At 37.9% G+C, this 27,112-nt stretch overlaps 1 protein-coding gene across 5 annotated transcripts in view; it reads right to left on the minus strand.

The window, feature by feature from the left end:
- The window catches only part of b3galt1 (beta-1,3-galactosyltransferase 1), a 538,987-nt gene that overhangs the window by 378,497 nt on the left and 133,378 nt on the right, over positions 1-27,112 (minus strand). Inside the window, exon 3 of one of the 5 annotated variants that reach the window (XM_062969192.1) lies at positions 16,177-16,305. The exons of the other annotated variants lie outside the window; for them this stretch is intronic. The gene's annotated coding sequence lies outside the window, so the exon portion shown is untranslated. The remainder of the gene's footprint in view (positions 1-16,176; positions 16,306-27,112) is intronic. 5 annotated transcript variants of the gene reach the window in all.

Raw genomic sequence — 27,112 nt, forward strand, 5'->3', positions numbered from 1 at the left:
CAATGAATCAATGAACCTACACTAACTGGGACTAGTAATTTGATTTATTTATTTAGGCATAAATCCATTTGTTAGTTCCAAGTGGAACAGATCAACTGAATCAATTAGAACTCAGTAAGTTCTATTGATTTAGCCTGGACTAACAATTGGATTTAGGTCTTACTTGTTAGGGAATGTATATTCTCACTTTCTTCCAATGAGGCAAAGGTAATGTACATGGCTTTCATTCACCTTATTTTGTTTTTGCAAATAAGCCACGTTGAGAGAGTTACTGACCTAAAGACACCTGACTTTCATGGCTTAATAGGAAGCAAATAACAAATGAAACCCAAGAAAAAAGGATACAAAACAGACTTTATTATTTTTTTATTCAAGTGTTTTTTCTCTTTTTCATTGGATCTCCTGATCTATCAATACAGTAGAGTCTCACTTATCCAACACTCGCTTATCCAACGTTCTGGATTATCCAATGCATTTTTGTAGTCAATGTTTTCAAAACATCATGATATTTTGGTACTAAATTCGTAAATACAGTAATTACTACATAGCATTACTGCGTATTGAACTACTTTTCCTGTCAAATTTGTTGTATAACATGATGTTTTGGTGCTTAATTTGTAAAATCATAACCTAATTTGATGTTTAATAGGCTTTTTCTTAATATCTCCTTATTATCCAACATATTCGTTTATTCAACATTCTGCCGGCCCGTTTATGTTGGATAAGTGAGACTCTATTGTATATAGAAACACTGATTTTACTGTGTGTGATGAAGTAATTAGTCTGAACTTTCACACAGCTATCTAATGGTAGAGTGCCTTATCCCCTGAATAGGTTTAGCTCCTTAGACAGGTCTTTCATGCTGAAACTTGGAAGGATTCACTCTTACCCAGCTGTTATTGTGCACTAGAGCATCCTTGCAAGTATCAGCTTAAGTATTGAATTTGAATTTACTCAATAATATAGGATTCACCTGCTCTCTACTTAATGGAATGAGAAACTCTTATTTAATTCAATGGACACAGTGTTCTGGCTGTTTATGCCCATAAGCTGAGTATGATGCTGTGGAATACAACTAATTCCCGGATCTTGGTCATTATGGTCAATACCAATTATATGCTCCAGGGAGCCCTCTCCACATCTTCCAGCACAGACTGTGTAGAACTATTTTATTGGAAGGTTTAATGGGTTATGCCACCTGACATTTCACGTTGTCAATCATTGCACCTTGTTACATTTATAAAGCAGCTTTCAGCTTGACGGATTTCAAAATGCTCTGTATATTAAAGCAGAGAGACCAAGTGGTCAGGGACGCTAGTCATGCCAGCTGCACATCTTTCAAAATAGCCAGCCAAGCTCACTTCAGCATCAAAGCTAGAGAAAGTAGATAGACATGCTGCTAGCCTCATTTAGACAGCACAGGTCCAATCTTTCTCTCCTCTTCTTCCCCCTCTACTCCATCAATACTCTACCTATGTCAGCCCTGTGACTCAAAGTCATCTACCATTCTCCTATCAAGGCCATTTCACCTTTTGTTGCATCCAGTGTATTTGCTGCCTCTCAGCATTGCTTCATGAGGGAAATATGTAAAGTTCAAAATGTGTCGCACCTCAGAATAGTTCACCTTGCTTTAGACACCCAGTCACACGCAGGAGAAAGCAACAAAAAACATTCTTGAATTGGAAATTACACCTTGTTGGATCAGTGTTTACAGCAGCTGACATGTGCAAAACAAAAAGTAATCCTTTTTGCTTGTCTTGATATACACATTTCCATAAAGCCTGACTGTATTATGGTTACAATATATAGTTAAGCAATAAAACAAGTTCTCACTCTCTGCTGCTGCTGATGACAAATTCCTGACAGAGAGAATTACACTGAGTGGGGCAGTTCCAAGACTAAATGTTCCCCCATATGATCTTCTCTGCCTGCCCAGTGCTTTTGTCTGCAGTTTATCTGAAATGGGATGATTTCCTCGCTGTGTCCTCTTGACTCAAACTCAAGGACTAAGTCCCTGCAACAAGAATAAATCTTCTCAGTTGAATCAATGTTATTTTTGGAGGGACTTGCTTTTCTCAAGGCAACTCCCATGTCAAGAGGTCACTATAAAGTGTGTTCCAAAGTGTGTCAATGGCTTTCAAGTTTTTTGCTCTCCTGATGGGTTGCACTTCAGCTCCCCTGAGTTGTGTTAGCATGGTGAAGCACCAGAAATTCTGAGAACTGAAGTTCAAAAAACAACTTTTTTTTCGTGTCAGGAGCAACTTGAGTCGCTTCTGGAGTGAGAGAATTAGCTGTCTGCAAGGACATTACCCAGGGGATGCCCGGATGTTTTGATGTTTTTACCATCCTTGTGGGAGGCTGCTCTCATGTCCCTGCATGGAGCTGGAGCTGATAGAGGGAGCTCATCCACACTCTCCCCGGGTGGGATTCGAATCTGGCAGCTTTCAGGTCAGCAACCCAACCTTCAAGTCACGAGGCTTTAGTCCACTACACCATCGGGGGCTCACAAAAAAAAACAACCAAAAAAACCCCCATGAGAACCATACATCTTCCATGAGATACCACTGATTATTAACTTCTGAGCTGGATTTATACATTCAGATATAGGAGCAAGAGTAGAGTAAGATACTCCACAGTGGTTCCTCCTTTGAGCAAGAGGGCAGTTGGACATGCTATTGTTCTGGGTGATCTGGCTCTCGAAGAAAGCCTTAGGAGCTGCTTTAAAGCTTCAAAAGTAAGTACAATAATGCAAGGCTGAAAGTGATAGCAATTCAGATTGACTTCAAGGTTTGTGTTCAGACTCCAGATGTGTCTGAGTGATACTCCCTTCCCACACAACACAAATTAAAAGTTGCTATGGTTGCCTGAGGAGAAAGCACCACATGTTTCTCATTAGTCAAGAGCATCACCTTACTATATTTCTCAATTGTTTTGAATGCCAATCCTCGAGGACCTGCACAGATGGACTCCAGGTTTCATGTGCATCAAGCATATATCGGGAGTCGAATGCCTAGGGAACTATGAGATTTTGTTTCCAGGAAAAATTAAAAGAGAACTGTAGCGTATTTAATTTATGCTACAGGTTTCTTCCTGCATTTGAAACATATCAAGGAAGGAAGGGTTGTGATTGCATCTGTTTTATGGTGAAATATCACAATGTACAATGATACACAACACTGCAGTTATGTAGGAAAGAAAGGACAGGATTGCTGTTGTGATGAAGTCTTCGAGTAGAGATGCTACTAAGTAAGTTTGTTGCTAATGTAACCTTGCAATCGGCAAGGTGTTTTGTTGGGCGCTTTTTGGGATCTCCGTTTCAGAAGACGTGTTTGGAAGACTGCTTTGGGACCTGCCAGCTTGCCTCCATCGTTTTGGGTCTTTGTCTTCACCTTGGACTGGAACTTGATGTCTGTGACTTCTCCCTGACGACTTGGACTGGAACTCGATGTCTGTGACTTCTCCCTGACGACTTGGACTGGAACTCGATACCTGTGACTTCACCCTAATGATGCGGACCGGATGTGGCAGCTGTGACTTCTCCTTTACGACGTGGTTTTGCTTTAACAATGTTTTGGGGCATGGCGTGGCCACTGGTCACTGTGGGTGGTTGCTGGTAGCTTTCCTGTGTTTGTTTAGTTCCACTGAATAGGTGGAGCGAGTTTCCAGCCGTTTCGTCTTAGTTTGTTTTTTAATCCGGATTATTTCCCAGGATAATCCAGATTACACCCTGAGTTTGGGTATTTTGAGTTCTTTTTGGACATTGTTACCTCACACTGAAGAGAAAGTGTTTTGAGCCCTTTTATGGTTGTTTCTTAGGCTCCTTTGTGTTGTTTTTGCAAATAAACTGAATTGTTTATATTGGCTGGTGTCTGACTCGTAACAATTGCGGTCCAATAACATGTTTTGTATTAGAAATAGCATCTAAAAGCACCAGATTCAGATTCAGCAGGGTTTTTTGTTAGCTCATAAGTGCTAACCTCAAATAAGAGGTGAACGTGTGACCCTGACCCCTTCTTCATTGCCATTAAAATCCAGATTATCTTCTTTGACCAGGATTATATGGCAATGTAGACTCATATAATCCAGTTGAAAGCTGATAATGTGGATTATCTGCTTTGATAATCTGAATTATATGGCAGTGTAGAAGGGGCCCCTAAGGAAAACGTATCATGGGATTTTTCTGGGGCTGAGAGTATGTGACTCATCCAAGGTCACCCACAGGGCTTCCACGGCTGAGCAGAGAACCAGGCCACTACAATATGCTGGTTCTCGCAACTATTTTGGTTCCCCACATTCCAGCACTCCTTTGAGTTGGTTTCAATCTATTAACCCAGGGGTCCCCAAACTAAGGCCCGTGGGCCGGATGCGGCCCGCCAATGTCATTGACCTGGCCCCTGTCCTAAACTTTAGACTTAGGGTAGACCTAAGTCTACCTGGTCTTTGGAGGTCTCTTTGCTTACCTGTGGTCTTATGAGATCGTCTAGATGGTCTTTGAAGGTCTCTTTGCTTAGCTATGGCCTTATGAGATCATTTTGATGGCTTTTGGAGGTCACCTTGCTTACCTATGGTCCTATGAGATCGTCTAGATGGCCTTTGGGGGCCCCTTTCCTTACCCATGGTCTTCTGATGGCCTTATGAGATCATCTAGATGGTCTTTGAGCATCCCTTTCCTTACCTATGGTCTTCTGATGGCCTTATGAGATCATCTAGATGGCCTTTGAGGGTCCCTTTAATCACCTATGGTTTTATGAGACCATCTAGATGGTCTTATGAGATCGTCTAGATCAGGGGTCCCCAAACTAAGGCCCCCCAAGGTCATTGCCCTGGCCCCTGTCCTAAACTTTAGACTTAGGGTTGACCTAAGTCTGAAATGATTTGAAGGCACATAACATCAATCCTAATTTTGGACTATTTCATCACAGTCCGGCCCCCCAACAGTCTAAGGGATCATGAATCGGCCCTCCACTTAAAAAGTTTGACAAACCCTGTATTAACCCATCTCTCCTTTTCTGACAAAAGTCATACTAGGTCACAGCAATGGAAGTGTCACCAATGGTCAGTGACCAAATGGAGAGAGAAAGTGAGAGAGCTCTTGGAAAATGTCAACAAACAACAGACAGAATAGAGAGGCAGGAAATACCTCTTTCCTGCAGTGCTGCTGGCATCTCTGCCAAAGCTTTCTGTGTGTCAGAGGGGAGAGTTGGAGGGCTAGGAATGAAAAAGTCTAGACAAGTGGGAGGGAGTCACGTTTCCTTGTAAAATTAGCTAAGTAAAATAGCTTTGTAAAATACGCTGAACTATTCCCAGCTTTCTGAATAATGTTTTGGCATATTTTCCAAGACATTCCGACACAGGCTTGAGGGAAATCACCCACTCCTGTGATGCATGGGCAAGGTCCCTTGTTCCAGTCCCCCATATGTCCAGTTAAATTAAACAAGAAGAGTTCTGTAGCAAAACTGTAGAAGACCATCTGCTTGAAAATAGATGCCAGAAGGGAAACTACTGGGGGAGATGGAACTCAAAGGTTTGGCTCAATATAAGACAAGTTCTAAGAACATACCACCTGACTAAGAATAAGTGAGAATTCTGTTTTTAGTTGATTTAAAAAATATATTTTCCATGGTGTGTAGATTTTGGCAAAGAATTCAAAATCTATTAAATCTAATACAGGGAAGACTGAAATGAAGATCTTCATCTATCTTAGTCTTGATGCTTTGCGCTTTTAAAATGTATTTTCAAATCTCTGTGTAACAAACCATATTAATGCTGGATTGGGATCCCTCCCCCCCCCCCCCCCCACACACACACAAACAGATGTCTCATGTACCAAAGCTACGTGGCAGGCAAGTGCAACAAAGACATCTCCATGAGACATTTAACTCATTTCATGTGCAGGATTGAACAATTTAATAATTTTCAAAAGAACATTTGGAAAATGTACAAAATTACATGTTCAAAATGTTGACACCCCAAACTCAACATTACCTTACTTACACCTGTGACAGATTAATTTTAGGATGATTCTAAGTTGGAAAAAGTCAACAAAGTCAAAGACTTTAGAGTGACAATTTTGTGCACCCTCCTAATACCTCACTGTTTAATGGGATTTTTGAAAGAAACAGTATTGAGTGGGTTGTTTAAATAATTTTGAACATGCCATTTGTGCTTGCTTAATAAAGTTAGGAAAAGACTTGTTTTGCTCGGTTCTATTGCACAGATTATGAAGACCTTAAGGGTAAAAAAAGTTCACTTTTTCTCTCTGATACTGCGAAGGACAACAGCAACAACAAAAATCCCATAGCCACTGACAGATTTATGACTGTGTGTCTCAACATGTCAGATGTTCTTTGCCATCAAGGAAAAAAACATGATGAATATTTTTCACATCCTTACTCTTTATGTTGGGAATAGCTGTGAATGTTAAATTTGGCTAGTGCAAAATAGAAGGAGAAAACGTGGAGGCAGTGACAGACTTTATATTTCTAAGCGTGAAGATCACTGCAGATACAGGAAATCAGAAGATGTTTACTTCTTGGGAGGAGAGCAATGGCCAACCTCGGGAAAATAGTGAAGAGCAAAGACATCACACTGGCAACGAAGGACCGCATAGTCAAAGCAATGGTATTCCCCATAGTAACCTATTGATGCAAGAGCTGGACCATAAGGAAGGCTGAGCAAAGGAAGATAGACACTTTTGAACTCTGGTGCTGGAGGAAAATCCTGAGAGTGCCTTGGACCGCAAGAAGATCCAACCAGTCCATCCTCCAGGAAATAATGCCCGGCTGCTCACTGGAGGGAAGGATATTAGAGGCAAAGTTGAAGTATTTTGGCCACATCATGAGAAGACGGGAAAGCTTGGAAAAGATCACGATGCTGGGGAAAATGGAAGGAAAAAGGAAGAGAGGCCGACCAAGGGCGAGATGGATGGACGGTATCCTTGAAGTGACTGGCTCGACCTTGAAGGAACTGGGGGCGGTGATGGCCAACAGGGAGCTCTGGCGTGGACAGGTCCATGAGGTCACAAAGAATCGGAGACGACTAAAAGACTGAGCAGCAGCAAAAGGAGGATGATTTCATGACAGTTCATATTTACCAACATTCACAAACTGGAGTGGAGAGAAACTGATGTTTTTTTTTTTGGTTTTTTTTTGGGGGGGGGATATTAAGGAAAGTGAAACTGATGTGTTTTCCCACTCCACTATCTTGCATTTACAGTAGAGTCTCACTTATCCAACATAAACGGGCCAGCAGAACGTTGGATAAGCAAATATGTTGGATAATAAGGAGAGATTAAGAAAAAGCCTATTAAACATCAAAATAGGTTATGATTTTACAAATTAAGCACCAAAACATCATGTTATACAACAAATTTGACAGAAAAAGTAGTTCATTACACATTAATGCTATGTAGTAATTACTGTATTTACTAATTTAGCACCAAAATATCACGATGCATTGAAAACATTGACTACAAAAATCCGTTGGATAATTCAGAATGTTGGATAAGTGAGTTTTGGATAAGTGAGACTCTACTGTACTTATTTACAAAGTGCATCTCCTAAAGTTTCAAAGTACATCAAAATAAGAAAATAATAAATACAAACAATGGTTCAGCTGTGCATTACTGTTTGTTCTTTGAGAGTCACCTAGTTTAGTAGTGTGAGCACTGGACTATGATTCTGGAAACCAGAATTTGAAACTTGTGTGGCCATGGAAGTCCACTGGATGATCCTGGTCAAGTCACATTGTCTCAGTCCCAGAGGAAGGAAAGACAAACCTTCTCGGAATTAATTTTGTCAAGTACACCTGTGACATTGGAATCCCCGTGGCGCAGTGTGTTAAAGCGCTGAGCTGCTGAACTTGCAGACCGAAAGGTCCCAGGTTCAATCCCCGGGAGCGGCGTGAGCGGCCGCTGTTAGCTCCAGCTTCTGCCAGGAAGGTAACGGCGCTCCATGCAGTCATGCCGGCCACATGACCTTGGAGGTGTCTACGGACAACGCTGGCTCTTCGGCTTAGAAATGGAGATGAGCACCAACCCCCAGAGTCAGACATGACTGGACTTAACGTCAGGGGAAAACCTTTACCTTACTTACACCTGTGACAGATTAATTTTAGGATGATTCTAAGTTGGAAATGACTTGAAGGCACACAATAATTAATTCCCTCAGAGGAAAGAAAGGCAAGAAGAAACTGACTTCATAGAATCACTGTAATAAAAAGGCCTTAAGTCAGTCACAGTCAGCATGGTATTTTTATTTCAATATGTCTTTTATGAGTCTGACCTCCTCTGCAACCACATATTGTCCTAAGGCTAAAGTCTTGTGCACTTTTACCTAGGCTGTCTTCACAAAACTGTCTGGTATACAATTGAAATGTAATGGACTAATAATTATTGTGGCCAAAATCCCACTCAAACTGACCTGTTGAATCAAGGGAAACCTAAAAAATGTTAACCAAACAAATTCCTATAGATTCAAGGGATTTATACAGTTTAGGACTTGATGTAAGCCAAACTGAAGCACCTCCTTTAGTTCTGGCATTCGGTGTCTGGAGTGAATCAGAGGGAAAAAAGTTTCTGCAGTGGCAACTCCTTTGCATTCCACATTTCTACAATGGTGTTTACACAATTTTCAAACAGGGTTTATTCCATTATAAAAATAGAGGCAAGAGAACATCACACTCTTATTTTCTAGGATAATAGCGTGTGTGTGTGTGTGTGTGTGTGTGTGTGTGTGTGTATATATATATATATATATGCGCTATTATCCTAGAAAATAAGAGTGTGATGTTCTCCTGCCTCTATTTTTATAATAAAAGAAACCCTGTGTGAAAGTTGTGTGTGTATATGTGTGTATATATAGTGTGTGTGTGTGTGTGTGTGTGTGTGTATATAGTGTGTGTATATATATATACATATACAGTAGAGTCTCACTTATCCAAGCTAAACGGGCCGGCAGAAGCTTGGCTAAGCAAATATCTTGGATAATAAGGAGGGATTAAGGAAAAGCCTATTAAACATCAAATTAGGTTATGATTTTACAAATTAAGCACCAAAACATCATGTTTTACAACAAATTTGACAGAAAAGGTAGTTCAATACGCAGTAATGTTATGTTGCAATTACTGTATTTACGAATTTAGCACCAAATATCACGATATAGTGAAAACATTGACTATAAAAATGGCTTGGATTATCCAGAGGCTTGGATAAGCGAGGCTTGGATAAGTGAGACTCTACTGTAGTTGTGTATGTATATATATACAGTAGAGTCTCACTTATCCAAGCTAAACGGGGCCAGCAGAAGCTTGGATAAGCAAATATCTTGGCTAATAAGGAGAGATTAAGGAAAAGCCTATTAAACATCAAATTAGGTTATGATTTTACAAATTAAGCACCAAAACATCATGTTATACAACAAATTTGACAGAAAAAGGAGTTCAATACGCAGTAATGTTATGTTGTAATTTACGAATATGTTGTATTTACGAATTTAGCACCAAAATATCACGATATATTGAAAACATTGACTACAAAAATGGCATGGATAATCCAGAAACTGAGATAAGCGAGGCTTGGATAAGTGAGACTCTACTGTATATACATATATACATGTACATATAAACATGTGTGTGTGTGTGTGTGTGTGTGTATAGGATTTAATTAACCTGAAGGTAAATGAAAGACAACAGAAAGAAACAATATGCTTTCTGTGGTATGCGTATTCAGTAAATTCTTATTCTGAATTCTAAATGCTGACATTCTTTTGCTCTGCACCAATAAATATCCATAATTAAAAAAAAATAGTATATACAGGATCAAATTCACCAAAAGGCATACAAAAATATTAGTACTAGACATCCATTCTCAAAGATGGATTTTGTCTTTGCCTTTCTTAAATGTCTATGTTATTAGCTACAGTGTTCTCCACAAGTCATGTTTTTTATACAAAATGAGTTGAATTATATTTAGTTTTTCTATCATTTTAATCAACTTTACATGCTTTTGTATTTTGTTGACGGGCTATGTACATAATGATTTCACAAGAGGGATTTTGGCTGGAAAAAACGGCACAGCTGTAGCTGTTTAGCAGTAATCTGAATTATATTCATCTTCATTAGAAGAATTAGAAGTTGGTGGCCTTGATTCAAAAAACTGGAAGCAGAAGTGCCAACCCTTGCTCTACTAGCTGAGTGAGTGAAGACAGGGTGGTAGCAAAAAAATAGGTACACGTGAGGAATGAAAAGTTGCAGCATACACAAAGAAACCACAATAACTATAAGTCCAAAACAAATGAAAACGCAACAGAAAATCACAAACACACACAAAAGGAAAACCAGAGAGCTTACATAAATTTTATTTGAGATGGCCATTTTAATGGTGGCATAGAATTCTAGGAATTATACTCAGAAATCATACTGTTTCCAAGTTCTTGGAAAAACAACTTAAGGGCACCCTACATCTGAAGATAGAGGTTAAAATCTACTAAAGCTTTTGCTAACAAATGCTTTCTGTGAGTCTCAAAGGCATCCTTTTGCATATTGATATTTCAGACTAACACAGCCATGGCTTTGTATTCTCAGGTCTCTCACACTGTGAAAATCAGGTGAGTCCTACATTACTTCAATATGCTCCACATGCCCACCTGCTTGGCTTTCTTTGCAATTCTTCCTTGAAGTCATTCTTTTCAAAAAACTTTCAGAACAGTGTTCTGATCCTCATACTCTAGTAATCTGTCTATCTCATAACCTCCAATATATTATAGATGAACACTGAAACAGATACAGTAGAGTCTCACTTATCCAAGCCTCGCTTATCCAAGTTTCTGGATTATCCAAAACATTTTTGGAATCAATGTTTTCAATATATTGTGATATTTTGGTGCTAAATTCGTAAATACAGTAATTACAACATAACATTACTGCATATTGAACTACTTTTTCTGTCAAATTTGTTGTATAACATGATGTTTTGGTGCTTAATTTGTAAAATCATAACCTAATTTGATGTTTAATAGGCTTTTCCTTAATCCGTCCTTATCATCAAAGATATTTGCTTATCCAAGCTTCTGCCGGCCCGTTTAGCTTGGATAGGTGAGACTCTACTGTATAACCAAACAATATCAGAGTGTGGTTAAGATGTCAAAATGAAGTGGTAGTGACAAGTTAGGATAGATTGCAGCTGATTGCTTTTACCCGAGCCTATTGGAATGGGCAAGATTAAATTAACTGGGAATAAACTACTTTCTGAATTCAGGTGGCACCAACTGAATAATGCAGCATTAAGAGAGTTGGAGGTAGAGGGAGAACCTGGAACATTTTTGAAGTAGATGAAAAAATGAGAAGAAAAAAGATTAATCAGGGCTGTCCCTCTGCAGTTTTGACAACTGGAGGATCCACTATCTATCTACCCAATGATCCATTTTATCTATCTATGTTGATGGAAAATTATCTGAAGGAAGAATCTGAAGAAAGCAAACTAACTGGTCAAAAGGAGTATTCTGAAGTAGAATGCTCTTCCTTCCTATAGCATTCATATATTCCTTACTTAAAAACTTCATAGGATGATGGATTATATATTATGTCACAGTAAAAGGCAGGAAGACCATAAAATAGCAAGCAGAGGTGAAAAAGAGCACATTAAGAGTTCAAAGGTTATGCTGGAATCTAATTCTCTGATGCCCTAATCTTCAACATGAAGGTAATTCATTTTTCAGGAAAGTATTAATAATTTAACCTTATCTCACAAACATATTTACAATTTGACAGTTTTATATTACTAACTAAGCAGGAGACCGGGGCCTATGGTGGCATAGTGTTTGCAAATGTGAGTAGATCAATAGGTACCGCTCCGGCGGGAAGGCAAGGGCGCTCCATGCAGTCATGCTGGCCACATGACCTGGAGATGTCTTTGGACAACGCCGGCTCTTCGGCTTAGAAATGGCGATGAGCACCAACCCCCAGAATCGGTCACGACTGGACTTAACGTCAGGGGAAACCAAACAGGAGACCAGGTTATGATTTAAATGGAGACATCGTTTAATTTTAAAGCCAAATGAACAGAATCATAGACTCAGATGGGGCGTCATAGGCCAGCAAGTTGAACCACCTTCCTTCGCTCAATGCAGAAACTCCAGCTAGAGCAGCGGTCCCCAAACTAAGGCCCCTGCCCTCAGTTTTATACTTAAGCTTGCCCAAAATCTGAAATGATTTGAAGGGGCACAGCAACAACAATCCTAATTAACTTGACTATCTCATTGGCCAGAAGCAGGCCCACATTTCCCATTGAAAATTGTTTTTATTTTTAAACTATTCAACTTGTACGCAGAACACATCATGTGAGGAGGAGCTGAGGAGACTTTTCACCAAGGTGAAAGAAGAAAGTGCAAAAGCCGAGCTGCAGTTAAACATCAAGAAAACCAAGATCATGGCAACCAGACCAATTGACAACTGGCAAAGAGAGGGAGAAAACGTGGAGGCAGTGACAGACTTCATATTTCTAGGTGCAAATATCACTGTAGATGCAGACTGCAACCAGGAAATCAGAAGACATCTACTTCTTGGGAGGAGAGCAATGGCCAACCTCGATAAAATACTGAAAAGCAGAGACGTCACAATGGCAACTAAGGTCTGCATAGTGAAAGCAATGGTATTCCCCATAGTAACCTATGGATGCAAGATCTGGACCACGAGGAAGGCTGAGCGAAGGAAGATAGATGCTTTTGAACTTTGGTGCTGGAGGAAAATCCTGAGAGCGCCTTGGACCGCAAGAAGATCCAACCAGTCCATCCTCCAGGAAATAATGCCTGGCTGCTCACTGGAGGGAAGGATACTAGAGGCAAAGCTGAAGTATTTTGGCCACATCATGACAAGACAGGAAAGCTTGGAGAAGATCATGATGCTGGGGAAAATGGAAGGAAAAAGGAAGAGAGGCCGACCAAGGGCGAGATGGATGGACGGTATCCTTGAAGTGACTGGCTTGACCTTGAAGGAACTGGGGGCGGCGACGGCCAACAGGGAGCTCTTGCGTGGACTGGTCCATGAGGTCACAAAGAATCAAAAACGACTGAACGAGATGGCCTGAATTTTTCTTTCATTGTTGCTGTTGTTGTTTTTGCACTACAAATAAGACATGTGCAGTGTGCATAGGATTTTGTTGATTTTTTTTTCAAATGATAATTTGGCCTCTCAACAGTCTGAAGGACTGTGGACTGGCCCTTTGCTTAAAAAGTATCTCTAGCAAGTGGCTGTACAGCTTCTTTCAGAATATGTTCTGAAAAATAGATCCCTCACCCTCTTTAGGTAACTGGTTCCATCATCACTCTGGTCTTACCATCATGAAGTTCCATCTAATGTTTAATTGGAATCTATCTATCTATCTATCTATCTATCTATCTATCTATCTATCTATCTATCTATCTATCTACAAGTTAAACACTGGATGTTTTTAAACAAATGTATATTTATTAATGTGCTGAGCAGTGTAATTGAAGTATAGATGAGAGAACATAATAAATTAAAGTTTTGAATTTGTAAAAGAAAGAAAAGAAAAAAAGAACAATTTACTCTTCTCTTGCTTCTCAATCTGAATGTATAAATCCAGTTCAAACGTTAATGAGAAATGGTATCCCATGTTTTGCCTTTTTGGAAGAAAGAGGAAGAGTTTGGTCTTTTCCAGTAATCTGGTGCCTCACTCGTGTCCATTCTACTCCCAAGAAATATCAGGAGTTTCTTATGTCACTAATATGCCATTAAGAGCCCCTTCCATCCTCCCAACAGTCCAGGAAATGAAAAGGTGTTCCTAACAGCAAAGATATCCGGAGTCATCCTGTCAAAAGATTTATTTGAAGGAACTTCTTTCTGGAAACAGATTCTGTTACTGCATATTTCTTTCCATCCTCCTGCATTACGTTAACCCTGAGACAATTTTGTCATTGTCTTGGTTTCCAGTAGTCATGCCACATTCACCTCTATTTTAAAAAGTGCCAAAGGTTCCATTAGTTAACCTTGTGCACATCCAATAAAAGGCAGGATATCATTATGAGCAAGCCAGTGACAGTTTTGACTTCTAAGAGGCAGAGATCTCTGTATAATTTTTGTACAGTATGAGTTCTCTGCTTACTTCAAACATTATTTCATCCCAGATCTTACACAGGCATCCCAGACAGTGGCTGGGTCGCCAGAAATTTACATTCAGCAGCAACCTTCAGCAACATCTGCTGTCTATTTTTCCCCCAGATTCTTCTTTTCTGTTACACCTAAGGTGTTTCTTTAAAAAAACAAATCATTGTTTAGTTTTTCAGCTTTTTGTTTCTTGTCTTAATGAAGTAAAACAAAAAGCCGACAAGTCCAGGCTTCACAAATGACTCTTATTAAGAAAAGCTCTGTAAAGTTTTGCAGGAACTGTGCCAACTGAATATCTAAAACCATGCAGCACTGTGAAGATAGAGACAGGCAGCATTTATGGTAACCACCAACTCTGGAACCCTCCAGAAGGATTGCATTTCCATCATCATCATCATCATCATCATCATCATCATCATCATCATCATTTAATTACTTATTAATTCTCCCTCCATCCAAGATGCTCTAGGCGATTTACAAGATAAAATTGTAAAGGATAAAAATACATACATACAAATATTGATTGATTAAAAGCTCTAGTAAAGAGCCAGACAACATTATCCCCAGACAACAAAGCCAAACTGGCTGGGAATGATAGGTTTCATAATCCACAAAAGTAATGTTAAAAGTGACGCTATTCTTTATTAGTTTTTTAAAGAGTACAGATGGTTAGCATTGTTACTTTCAATCATTACAATTCAATGATGTCAATGATGCTTTTTCTTTCATATTTCATGGGATGGAGGCATTCATAGGGATAGGTGGACTTTTCCATATTTCTGAACAAAGTGACATGGTATCATTTAAAGGGAGTAGACTAATCAGGGATAAAAACCATCAGATGGTGAGCGTAAGGCTCGTAGACCTGTTTCTTGTTTGTTTGTTTAATATTGTACATATGAGTGTTGAATTGATGACAGTTAACAATAGCAACAAATCTGCCTTGAGTCCCATTATTAGGAAAAAAAGCCAGAATATAAATGTATAAAATCATCATCATCATCACCATCATCATCTTCCCACTCTCTGTAGGTTTATTTTAAGGTGAACAATGCAATCCTAGCTAGCATTTTATGTTTTTATTGCTGTGTTTTTCATGTGTTTTATAATGATTGTGATTTTTTTAATGCCTTTTAAATTTATTTGTGTGTTTTTGTATTTGATATTTATATTTGATATCACTGTATGCTGGTTTTACATCTGTGAGCTGCCCCGAGTCCCTCTGGGGAGATGGTGGCGGGGTACAAAAATAAAATTATTATTATTATATTATTATTAGCAATCATAGTTCTCCTACAGTCTATATAACACACTGTAGATAAGTGAGCACATGACTGAAGCCCATCACACTACAATCCCCAAGGACAGAATGCAAACCGACTTCTTCCTCATCTCAAATTAAAAGAACTTCCCATATTTATACAAATGATTACAGTGTGTATCTATGTATGTGTTACTGGTGTGCAAAGGAAAATATCTCTTCAGTCATTAGCATCAATTTGCACATCATTTTTGATAGAAGGAGGGAGGGGATAGATCACTAATCTACCTTTATGTTTTTTTAAAATAAATTTTTATTAGTGATTTTCCAGAAAAGTGACACATGAATTAAATTGAAAATATAAAGAGTACATATAAGAACAATAACAAACATAGACTACGTGCTCTCTACAGTGAATTAAACGATATATATATATATATATATATATAAAAGCAAAAAATAATGGTAGTAACAGGAAATTCTTGATAGGATTCACAGTTTGTCTGGTTATGTTGGTTTGTGATGACAATTACTGTATAGTATATAATATATGTTCATTTTTTTTGTTCAACAATAAATGTGAATTCTTCTTCATGGAAAAATAAGACATCCCCTGAAAATAAGACCTAGCACATCCTTGGAAGCAAAAATTAATATAAGACACTCATATTTTCGGGGAAACACGGAGATAGATAGATAGATAGATAGATAGATAGATAGATAGATAGATAGATAGATAGATATATATCACGCAATACACCTTAACCCTCCAGTGTACATATATATCAAACTACCTTTATGTTGAGAGAAGTCTGTTAGCATCCCACAACATCAAAAACATCAAAACATCCGGGGCCACTGGGCAACATCCTTGCAGACGGCCAATTCTCTCACACCAGAACTTGCAGTTTCTCAAGTCGCTCCTGACACGAAAAAAAAAGTCTGTTAGATGATGATGATGATGATGATTTTTTTATCATGCTTTTTTCCTACGGGTAGGACTCAAAGCGGCGAACAAATGGTAAAAATGATAGATTGCACACACATACACGCCTCTAGAGCTTAGATCTTCTTGACAGTATGTATAAATTTATCTTTTTGAAAAAGATGAAGTGTGTAACATTCTGAACCACCTACGAGTCTAATACTATAGCTTTACAATTACATACTTCAAACACACAAGTGTTCCGATCCCTTGCCTGTGAACTGAAATCAAGGACCTTGGGGCTTTTTACCACTCTCTGTGACCATCTGGCACTCTTATACATTAATAACAATTGGTGTATACTTTCCTGTGCCCTGTTAGAGAGAAGGAGTGTTACAAGTCTGATCCCCCTTCAGGTCAATCTGACAAAAGGTGTGTATGCTTAGGTAACAGAGGGGAGCCAACCCACATGCCAACTGCCCCAAGCTTAGCAGTCTACTTTGAACTGATTTTACAATATAGCACAAAATCCCTTTGTTTGTGCCTTTTAAAACTAAATCTCTAATTTGTGTGTCAAAAGTATCCATTTGCAAGTACCACTCCTAGTGCTTGCAGACCAGCAGGCAGGTATATCAATTTAAATTCTCTCCCAGATTGTCAAATATGACAATTATATACCAACAGAGAAAGTGGTGACTACACTACGCCAGTCTTTTAAGCCTGCTGCTACAAAGTCGGTTTCAGTGCACTAAGATGGTTCCAGCCTGCTACCTTCTTCTTAGGGGTACCGTATATACTCGAGTATAAGCCGACCCTAATATAAGCCAAGGCACCTAATTTTACCACAAAAAATGGAGAAACTTATTGACTCGAGTATAAGTAAATAGATCCAGAGCCGGTCCAACAATGAGGCGAATTAAGCGGTCGCTTCGGGCGCAAAACATACGGGGGGCGCAGTCGAGACTGCTTTTTCTATTGGTTTCTTGTAAAACATGTGTTTTGGTGCTTAATTTGTAAAATCTTAATGTAATTTGATGTTTAATAGACTTTTCCTTAATCCCTCCTTATTATCCAACATTTTCGCTTATCCACCGCTTTTATTTTTCAGTGATTTTTTGGGGGGGGGGGGGGGGTGCCAAAATTCTGTTTGGCTATGCTTGAAAAATACCTAGAGCCAGCTCTGAATAGATCCTAATTAAATTATATTGAGGCATCAGTAGGTTAAAGGTTTTTCAATATTTACTGTATTTCAAAGAAAAACAGTAAACTAGCTCTGTAAGTGGAAAAGTAGGGTCAACAAAAACAATATGGTATTAAAAATAACGTAATAATAATAATAATAATAATAATAATAATAATAATAATAATAATTTTATTTTTATACCCCGCCCCATCTCCCTGAAGTCAGCTTACATGGGGCCAAGCCCAGGTCACAAACAATATAAAAACGTAACAATAAAACAATCAATCAACAAAAAGCTTCTTTCCCTTTTCAAAATATTCCCTTGATTAAGAGCGAGGGAGGCTTCGGAAAAGAAAACACTGATAAGGGAGGGTAAGATGAGAGATAAATATATCATATATTGCAAGCAACAGCCTACAGGCTCCACTGCCAGCTTGACCTTGACCCGATTATAAGCCGGCGGAGGCTTTTTCAGCTCATAAATAAGGGCTGAAAAGCTTGGCTTATCTTTGAGTATATATGGTAAATTGCGGGCAATAGGGTTTCTATCTTATCCCCCAAAGAAAGCAATTACTTTTCCAGAAGGAATTTGTTGTTGTTTCTTTCTTTTGTAAAACCTCTTACAGACCCAAATGACTGAAAAGGAGTGTGTTTCAGTCTCAATCTCCAATTCTTGATGTAATAACAGATAGGCCTCATCCAACCAGACTGTCCTTAGGTTATGAATTGCAGGTTATAGTTATATACATTTCAGTAGATCAATAGGATGCTTTATCAACTGTCAACCTATTTGTAACAATGGATTAAAATGTAAACTGAGATTTTATTTATTATTAAATTTGACATCTGATTAACATTAGATAAAACAGCCAAAAACCATAATGTATATGCCAATGATAAAATTTATATTCAGCTTCTCAATGTTGATCAGTCAAGATGAACATAGTAAATGGTATTTGTTTTTTTAAAAAAAGAGAGTACAGTAGAGTCTCACTTATCCAACATAAACCGGCCGGCAGAATGTTGGATAAGCGAATATGTTGGATAATAAGGAGGCATTAAGGAAAAGCCTATTAAACATCAAATTAGGTTATGATTTTACAAATGAAGCACCAAAACATCATGTTAGACAACAAATTTGGTAGAAAAAGTAGTTCAATATGCAGTAATGCTATATAGTATTTACTGTATTTATGAATTTAGCACCAAAATATCACGATATATTGAAAACATTGACTCCAAAAATGCGTTGGATAATCCAGAATGTTGGATAAGCGAGTGTTGGATAAGTGAGACTCTACTGTACTTCCACTTATCTCTCTTGCAGCATTCCTGGCTTTATCACTCAAGAATGTAACAAAAAGTGAAAAGGGAAGGCAAGAGCCACATGCATTTCTCTCCTCCTGCATTTCTTTCAATGTCCTCCTTGGGCTTGTCAAGACCAATTTTATGTCATTTTAACTCATCAACAGCTCACCAAGTTGGAAGCAACCTTACAAAGGAACCAGATAATGAATTGGGCTACCCGTATAATTAGGAAGGCAGAGATCAGAAGTGAATTCTTAGAGCAAGGATCTCTATGAAGTTAAGGGACATAATTTTATAATGGTTTCCAAGCCCGCTGATTCGGCTAGCTACATTCTTTCCAGCAGCTCCTATTCTTTCTTAACTTGCTGGATTGGAGAGCAATCAGTGCCCTTTTGTTCACTACTTATTTTTAACTACAAAATACCACTCTCGCTCTCTCTATTATCCTCTCTCTTTACAATCTGGAGAGGCAAATACTTTTCCCATTTGACATTGATATTAATTTAGCTCTGTCTGAAGAATGAATTACATCTATCAACAATTACTCACTCACCTTCCCATAGAAAGCATTTTATACTTTAGCCTCATTAGAACATAACCAAGAGCATATCAGTGTGTGAGTGTACATGCATACACACGTGTGTAGAAAATAATTCCAGTTCCCTTTGCCAACTTGCCTTATAAGCGTGCCACTGTATTATGAAATGCAGTAGACTGTCAGTGTGTTTAACTGCCTTTTGTCAACTATTTGTTTTCACAGATTAACATACTTGCTAACTCTCCAGCACTAACCCTACAGTGTTGTAATGCAATGTTAATTCAAGGCAGTGCCCTTTCCAGCCCAAAGCACCCTCCTTTAGAAATTACCATATATACTCAAGTATAAGCCGACCCGAATATAAGCCGAGGCACCTAATTTTACCACCTAATTTTTTCTTTGCAGATTCATTTGTTATTTGAGTGATTATATTCCTTCTGCTTATGTGATTGTTTTAGTCAATTGTTATGTTTTGTTTTTGTTTTTAATTCTTATAGCGTTTTATAGTGTTTTCAGTGTTTTATTGTACAATGTTTTATGCTGATTTTATATTGGAAACCGCCCTGAGTCCCTTTCAGGAGAGAGGGCGGTATACAAATAAACTTTTACTTACTTACTTACTTACTACTTACTGGGAAAACATTGACTCCAGTATAAGCCGAGATACCAATAAAATTACATTAATTGAGGCATCAGTAGTTTAAATGTTTTTGAATCTTTACATCAAGCTGTAATTTAAGATATGACTGCTCAACTCTGATTAAATCATTATTTTCATCTTCTTCAATGTAAATGTGCTTATGTATCCTTTTAATAATAGAATAAAATAAAAAATGTAATAATAATAATAAATGCAGTAAAATAATAAATGTAATAATAAATAGAGTAAAATAATACATGTATTAATAATAATAAAAATAGAATAAAATAAATGTAAAAGTAACAACAATAATAGAGTAATAAATGTAATAATACCAATAATAATAGAGAAAAATAATAAATATACTGTTCTGTCACGCGCTGGGCCTGTAACCATTGTCTTTTTATAGGACGTATACTTTATGCCCAGCAGGAAGCCAGGGCGCCTCAAAGAGAGGTTCTTGAGGATTTTCCTGAAAAAGATAGTCCTTTGAGTCTTTAATGAGATAACAAAGTCTTTATTGTTGAGTCAAATAACACTTCAAGGTTTCCTTAATAAACTGTTGGTCTTTTCCGTCTTGTCCCCAGCGGACAGGCAATTGGCTTTGGATAACTAAATCCCCTTATAACCTCTCCCAGGCTGTCTATTATATGGACCTAGCTGATGTGGGACCCACTACCGATTCCAAATGCGTCTTGGTATCGAGTGGACCTACCAACCAAGGCTTGCAAATGTTTCAGCTGGGGTTCCATGGATCTGTGGTGCTGTTCCCTCTCCGAGGTTTCTTTGGAAACTTTAGGGCTGTTTCCCTCAGGAGCTGTGAGGCTGAGAGGCTATGAGCTCTTAGCCAGAACCTTTGGGAGCTTTCCCCTGGAATTTCTGTTTCTGATTCCTTGGATGTTCTATATCCCCGGATATTATTGAGATATGAAGCTTTTCTACAGGACGAGCTGGTCTACATCCCAGAGCCCTGAACAAGGGGTGGAACCAAACTTAATGATGATGGACAGGCGGCCTGCCCTATGACTACAAACATTAGCAGAAAGAAAATAAAGTTGGAGTTTCTGGTACAGCCGTACCAGCACAATACCATATATACTTGAGTATAGGCCGACTTGAATATAAGCCCACCAGGACCCTCACCCGTGTATAAGCCGAGGAGGTTTTTTTTAGTCCTAAAAAAGGGTTGAAAACTAGGCTTACACTCAAGTATATACAGTACTCTTTGGACCCCCCCCCCCCAAATCCCCTGGCCATCATTGGAACTATGGTCTGAGAAAGTAATACAATAAGCCCTTGATATCTGCTGGTTTTGGCTCCAGGATCCCCATAGAGATTAAAATCTGTAGATGCTCAAGTCCCATTATATACAGGGGCACAGTAAAAAAGACAGTCTTATATAAAGTTGCAAAACCAAGTTTTGGTTTTTTAAAGATTTTTTTTGGAGGGTGGTTCAATTTTCTAGCTCTGAATGGTTCAATTTGCAGATGCAGAATTTGTGATTATGGAGGACTGTTTCCACTGAATGTACTCCATGTCAAGCAGAGGAAATCAAAGCCATTTACTTTTCAGCCTAGGGAAGAAAATTCACACTTTGTAGCAGCAGATGACAGCTTGGTAAAGCGTAATGAAGCCATTGGTACAGGGCCTTGGCAAAGTTCTTCTTTCCACTAAAGATCTCCTGCATCTAAATGTTCTTCATTAAGGGGGAGGGGAGTTATTAAAAGGAACTAAGCTCTGAAGGGTAACCTTTCAGCCAACTGTCTCTGCTCAGACTATATTGCGTTCTAATGTTAGAAGAGGAACAGGAAAGGCACACATCAATGAAACAGTAATTGTCTTTCTCCCATTTTCTTTTTCTTTTTTGTTTGGCTTACATTAACCCATTGAGTCCAGCAAGTTGCTGATCAAGTTAATAAGAATGTTGCCACTGCCTTACGTTTGATGCAGTCTTTACTCAGACACAGCATCACTTGAAATTAAATGAGTGACTAACGGGTAAGATAATAAAATTTTCTGGACTTGTTTAGTGCGCCTGAAAGAGAAAAAAGAGTGAGGCACCTATGGCAAACCAATCAAGGAAAAATCAGGAAACTAAAGCAGCCGTAAGAAAGAGGTAGTGAGTTGGGACAAGATGATGTTTTTATTCTAGGTTTTATACTGTTCCTTTGTGTACCTGGAAAAGTTTTTGTGTGGATCCAGTATTTAACTCCACAGTGCTATCAGTTGAACATGATTTCAGCTACTTTTTAATTTAACGTTCCTCCAGTGTATGTGATAACAGAATCTCCAAAGTGTCTTTTATCCAGAATTCCAAAATCCGAAATACAGTAGAGTCTCACTTATCCAACACTCACTTATCCAACGTTCTGGATTATCCAACGCATTTTTGTAGTCAATGTTTTCAATACATCGTGATATTTTGGTGCTAAATTCATAAATACAGTAATTACTACATAGCATTACTGCGCATGGAACTACTTTTTCTGTCAAATTTGTTGTATAACATGATATTTTGATGCTTAATTTGTAAAATCATAACCTAATTTGATGTTTATTAGGTTTTTCCTTAATCCCTCCTTATTATCCAACATATTCGCTTATCCAACGTTCTGCCGGCCCATTTCTGTTGGATAAGTGAGACTCTACTGTACTACAGAATTAATATTGTCGACATGGATGGTTGAGATAGTGACACATTTGCTTTTTGATGGTTCAAGGTACACAAAATTTTGTTTCATGCACATATTATTAAAAAAATATAATTTTATTCAGGCTATTGTCTATAAGCCATAGTAAAAGTAAAGGTTTCCCCTGACATTAAGTCTAGTCATGTTCGACCCTGGGAGTTGGTGCTCATCTCAATTTCTAAGCTGAAGAGCCGGTGTTGTCTATAGACAACTCCATGGTCATGTGACTGGCATGACTGCATGCAGCACCGTTACTTTTCCTACTGGAGTGGTACCTATTGACCTACTCACATTTGCATGTTTTCGAACTGCTAGGTTGGTAGAAGCTGGGCCTAACAGCAGGAGCTCACCCCGCTCCCAGGATTCAAACTGCCGACCTTTCAATCAGCAAGTTCAGCAGTTCAGCAGTTTAACCCCCTGTGCCACCGGGGAGCCTGTCTATGAGCTATATTTACCTCACTGGAGCTTTTTAATGTGAGGAGAATTTTTGAAAATGTAGTTTAGGGCAGGGCCATTTGAATTCTCTACCTTCCCAAACTACGTTTCCCAGAATATCAGTCTCCCTCCCAGCTGGCTTGCTCTCCCAATTTAATTTAAAGAGGAATGGCCTCTTTGGCTTCGCACCAACTGACTTTGGAAAACTTATGAGATTTATTGAACTGTAACAAAAATCAAAGGTGTGTGTTTTGATTCTTAGGATTTTTGCATGGGCGCCCCATGCGTTTCTTAATACCGCCTCGTATGTATGAATCTTTTGAAATAATATGACATACAAGGCAGAAACAACTATTTTGCACAGTCCTACTACACTTCTCTCTTTTTTCTTCTCTCTGACTAAAGAACAACAACAACAACAACAAAATTTATTTATATCCCGCCCCATCTCCCTTTGGGGATTCAGCGTGGCTAAGAACATAAAAAGGCAAATATTCAATGCCATACAATACAATAAATTAAGCAATACAAATAAGTAGCATAAAACATTCAATCATATAAAGCAATAAAATAAAAGACCAATAAAAACACATTAAACACCATCAATAAAAATAGAATTAAAAGCCATTTCCAAAGACCATACCATGTTTAATATGGCTACGTGTCAATCGTTCATCATCTCCCTCCTTTTGGTCTCCCTTGAGAATAAATAGAATCCATTATTTACAAATGGATAGAACAGAGATAGGGAAAGTGTGCAGCTTTCAATGTTGTTGAACAAAAATTCCTACCTTCCTTCACTATTAAGTATATTGGGTAGGGCAATGCAACAACATATGCAGAACCACCATCTTCACCAAGTTCATAATGAAAGAATCAGAGGGAACTCCCTCATGTAGAAGTGGCCTTCAATGCAATTTCTAAAAATCTCAGTATTATTCAAAAGTAATGTCTGCTAAGTCAATAGGCTAGAATCTCCTGCCCTTGCTTGGGAGTAAGCTCCATGAGACAGAGAAGCGATCAATGCTCTATTCATATTAACTCGAATACGCATAGGGTATAGATCCCTTCTGTAAATTAAAGCTAAATCATCAAGAGAGTAGATGGAAGCCGTGAGCAAAACGATGGCCAGAACAAGGCAGTACATGAAAAAATTCTTAAATGTCTGGAAACTGTTGTTTAAAGGACTGGAAGTTACACATCTTTCTTAGTAACCTAGAAGTCTTTAAAGGGAAAAGCAAAATAATGAAAGTAAGAATTATATAAGAAAAATGTAATGAAACATGCATGACATACATGGCTTTCCATGTAAAGTGGTCACATTTTATTGTATTTCTATGTTGTCCAATGAACACAGTTTTTCACCAAAATCATGAGGTATAAAAGCACAGAAAAATATAAATTAAATTTAATATTTTTAAATATATTAAATTTTAAATTTAATATTCTCACCACTGTTGAATCTAACATTATTAGCAATTCAGGATAAATGTTAAAAAAGAGAGTGACTGAATGGATGAGGATATTTAACAGGGATTTTGCTATGCAGACGAGACTGTAACAACTGTTTTAAATTAGTGATGAGCCTTCTTAATTAGTGATTCCCCTCAACTTTGGGTGCAGTATTGACAAGCTTTCTTGACTGATGCCTCTTAACTCCCAGCAACGCAATTCTACATCTTTCAAAAGTCAGATTATGCACTAGAGAGGGGAGAATCAAGCTCATACATAAATTGTAATAGCGTTTAAACTAATTATATTAATACTTTCCTATTGGTCAGAATGCCGATGCTATTCAAGAGAGAGGCCGAGACGGTGAAGGTAATGCAGTTGTAATTGCTGTGCCATCCCCCTAGAATTGGATTATTTTGCTTTTAATTCACATAATCTTCAAAATACTGGGGAGAATCATTCTATTTCATATAAAATCATCTGTTTCCACATGGCTCCCATTTTGGCATTTACTAAATGCTGGTTTTTGCTAGAGTAAACTTACCAGTACAGTATTAAAACAATCTTACTCCAAATGGATTGTGACAATCCAGAACCTGTAAGCAATATCTCAAAAACCTGGTTGCTTAACAAAGAGGAGTAAACTATTAGCTTTAAAAAGTTACATTGACAAATGGTCCTAATAACTTACTGTAGCCAGTCACCATTGCAGTCAAATTTGTAATGAACTTAATTATATTTTGTTAGCCATGCTCTTCTATTAGCATTATTTTCCATAATACGGTCTAGTACTTTCTAATAGAGATTAAACGATGGCAATCAATTATGGAACTGCTCTTGCATGTTTCCCTGGACACTTTTTTTTCTACTATTATTCTAAATCTACTTATATTGTCTGCCCATTTCTTGGTTTCACGGTCAAGGATTCCACACAAATACCGTGTTTCCCCGAAAATAAGACAGTGTCTTATATTTTTTTTGCTCCCAAAGATGCGCTAGGTCTTATTTTCAGGGGATGTCTTATTTTTCCATGAAAAAGAATTCACATTTATTGTTGAACAAAAAAAAATGAACATTATATACTGTACAATAGTTGTCATCACAAACCAGCATAACCAGACAAACTGTGAATCCTGTCAAGAATTTCTTGTTACTACCATTATTTCCATGTACAACACTCTATGGTATGTACATTTACCAATCCTTCATGTTGTGGTGTTCTGTTCGGCTGGCATGCTTCCAAACAAAAACTTTGCTAGGTCTTACTTTCAGGGGAGGTCTTATATTTAGCAATTCAGCAAAACCTCTACTAGGTCTTATTTTCCGGGGATGTCTTATTTTTGGGGAAACAGGGTACATACTGGTTCCTTATACAGCATATAAGGGAGATTTACACTGCACAACAGACATGAGTTTGTGCTTTTTGCTGACATTTTATTTAATGAAATCAAACCCTGCAGCTTATTCTGCTTCTTTCCAGAGGGCTACTGAGAGCATGCTGTCTCTTTTAATTGTATTGTTAAGTGTCACATTATAATTTGTTTCTCCTGAGTAAATATTTCATTATGCCATTTTCATTTATAGGTAGCTTCTAGCTTTGTTATAGTTTATTATGTACAATATTTACTGGTTCTCTTTCTTTTTCTTTATTTAACTAATTTTATACTGTGTTATTCTACACTCAAGTACACTCAGGATGGCTCACAATGAAACTACTACCATCCATATAATGCAAGGTCATAAATACTCCCATGTTGAGAGATAAGTGGGTTATAATTCAAATAAATAACTGAACAATAACAGACTACAAATAGCAGCAGTAGAAGCTTGGAAAAATTGCCTACACTGTAATCCAAAAGAAAGCTGCAAGGGAGCCAAGCAATCTCTTTGCTTTATCAGTTTGTTAGCACTATCTTGACCAAACTGAGGCTACTGTGCTTTGGCAATATCATGAAAGAAGCATGATTAATTAGAAGAGACAATAGTGTTTGGTAAAGTGGGATGCAATGGGAAAACAGGAACACTGCCTTACCAGTTGATAGATTTGAGAAAAGAAGCCAGAGCTATGAATTCACAACACCACCAGTGTTAATGACAATTCAAAAAGTCACCATTGGTTTCAGCTAACTTCACACCAATTAGTAACAAATGATTTTAATATTTTCTGCATATAATTACATTCTCCCCCTGCCAGAAAACATGTTTTCAGATTCCCATATAAGCAAATTGCCCAGTACTCTGGTAGTGAAAAAAGTGTATGTTTTATGTATTTCAACGTATTGGTCTGAATATATGCATTTTGAATATCGGTTTGGCAAAAGCGTTCAAGGTGAGTGCAGTTATCTGTCTATTTTTATTTATTTTTTTGAAAAAGAACAGGATGGGGGAGAATCTGAAATTCTCACTTCCAGTTAGAGGAAATTGAAAAATGCATATTTGTTTTTCATTAACAATTTCACAGATCATAATTTAAATATATTTTGTGAAAAACCTTGCTTAGTGTTCATTACTTTTCCAAGCCTACTATTCATCACAGAAGTGGACTTTTTTTCTTTCCTT

The sequence above is a fragment of the Anolis carolinensis genome, chromosome 1 (assembly GCF_035594765.1).
Source record: "Anolis carolinensis isolate JA03-04 chromosome 1, rAnoCar3.1.pri, whole genome shotgun sequence".
Taxonomy (NCBI): domain Eukaryota; kingdom Metazoa; phylum Chordata; class Lepidosauria; order Squamata; family Dactyloidae; genus Anolis; species Anolis carolinensis.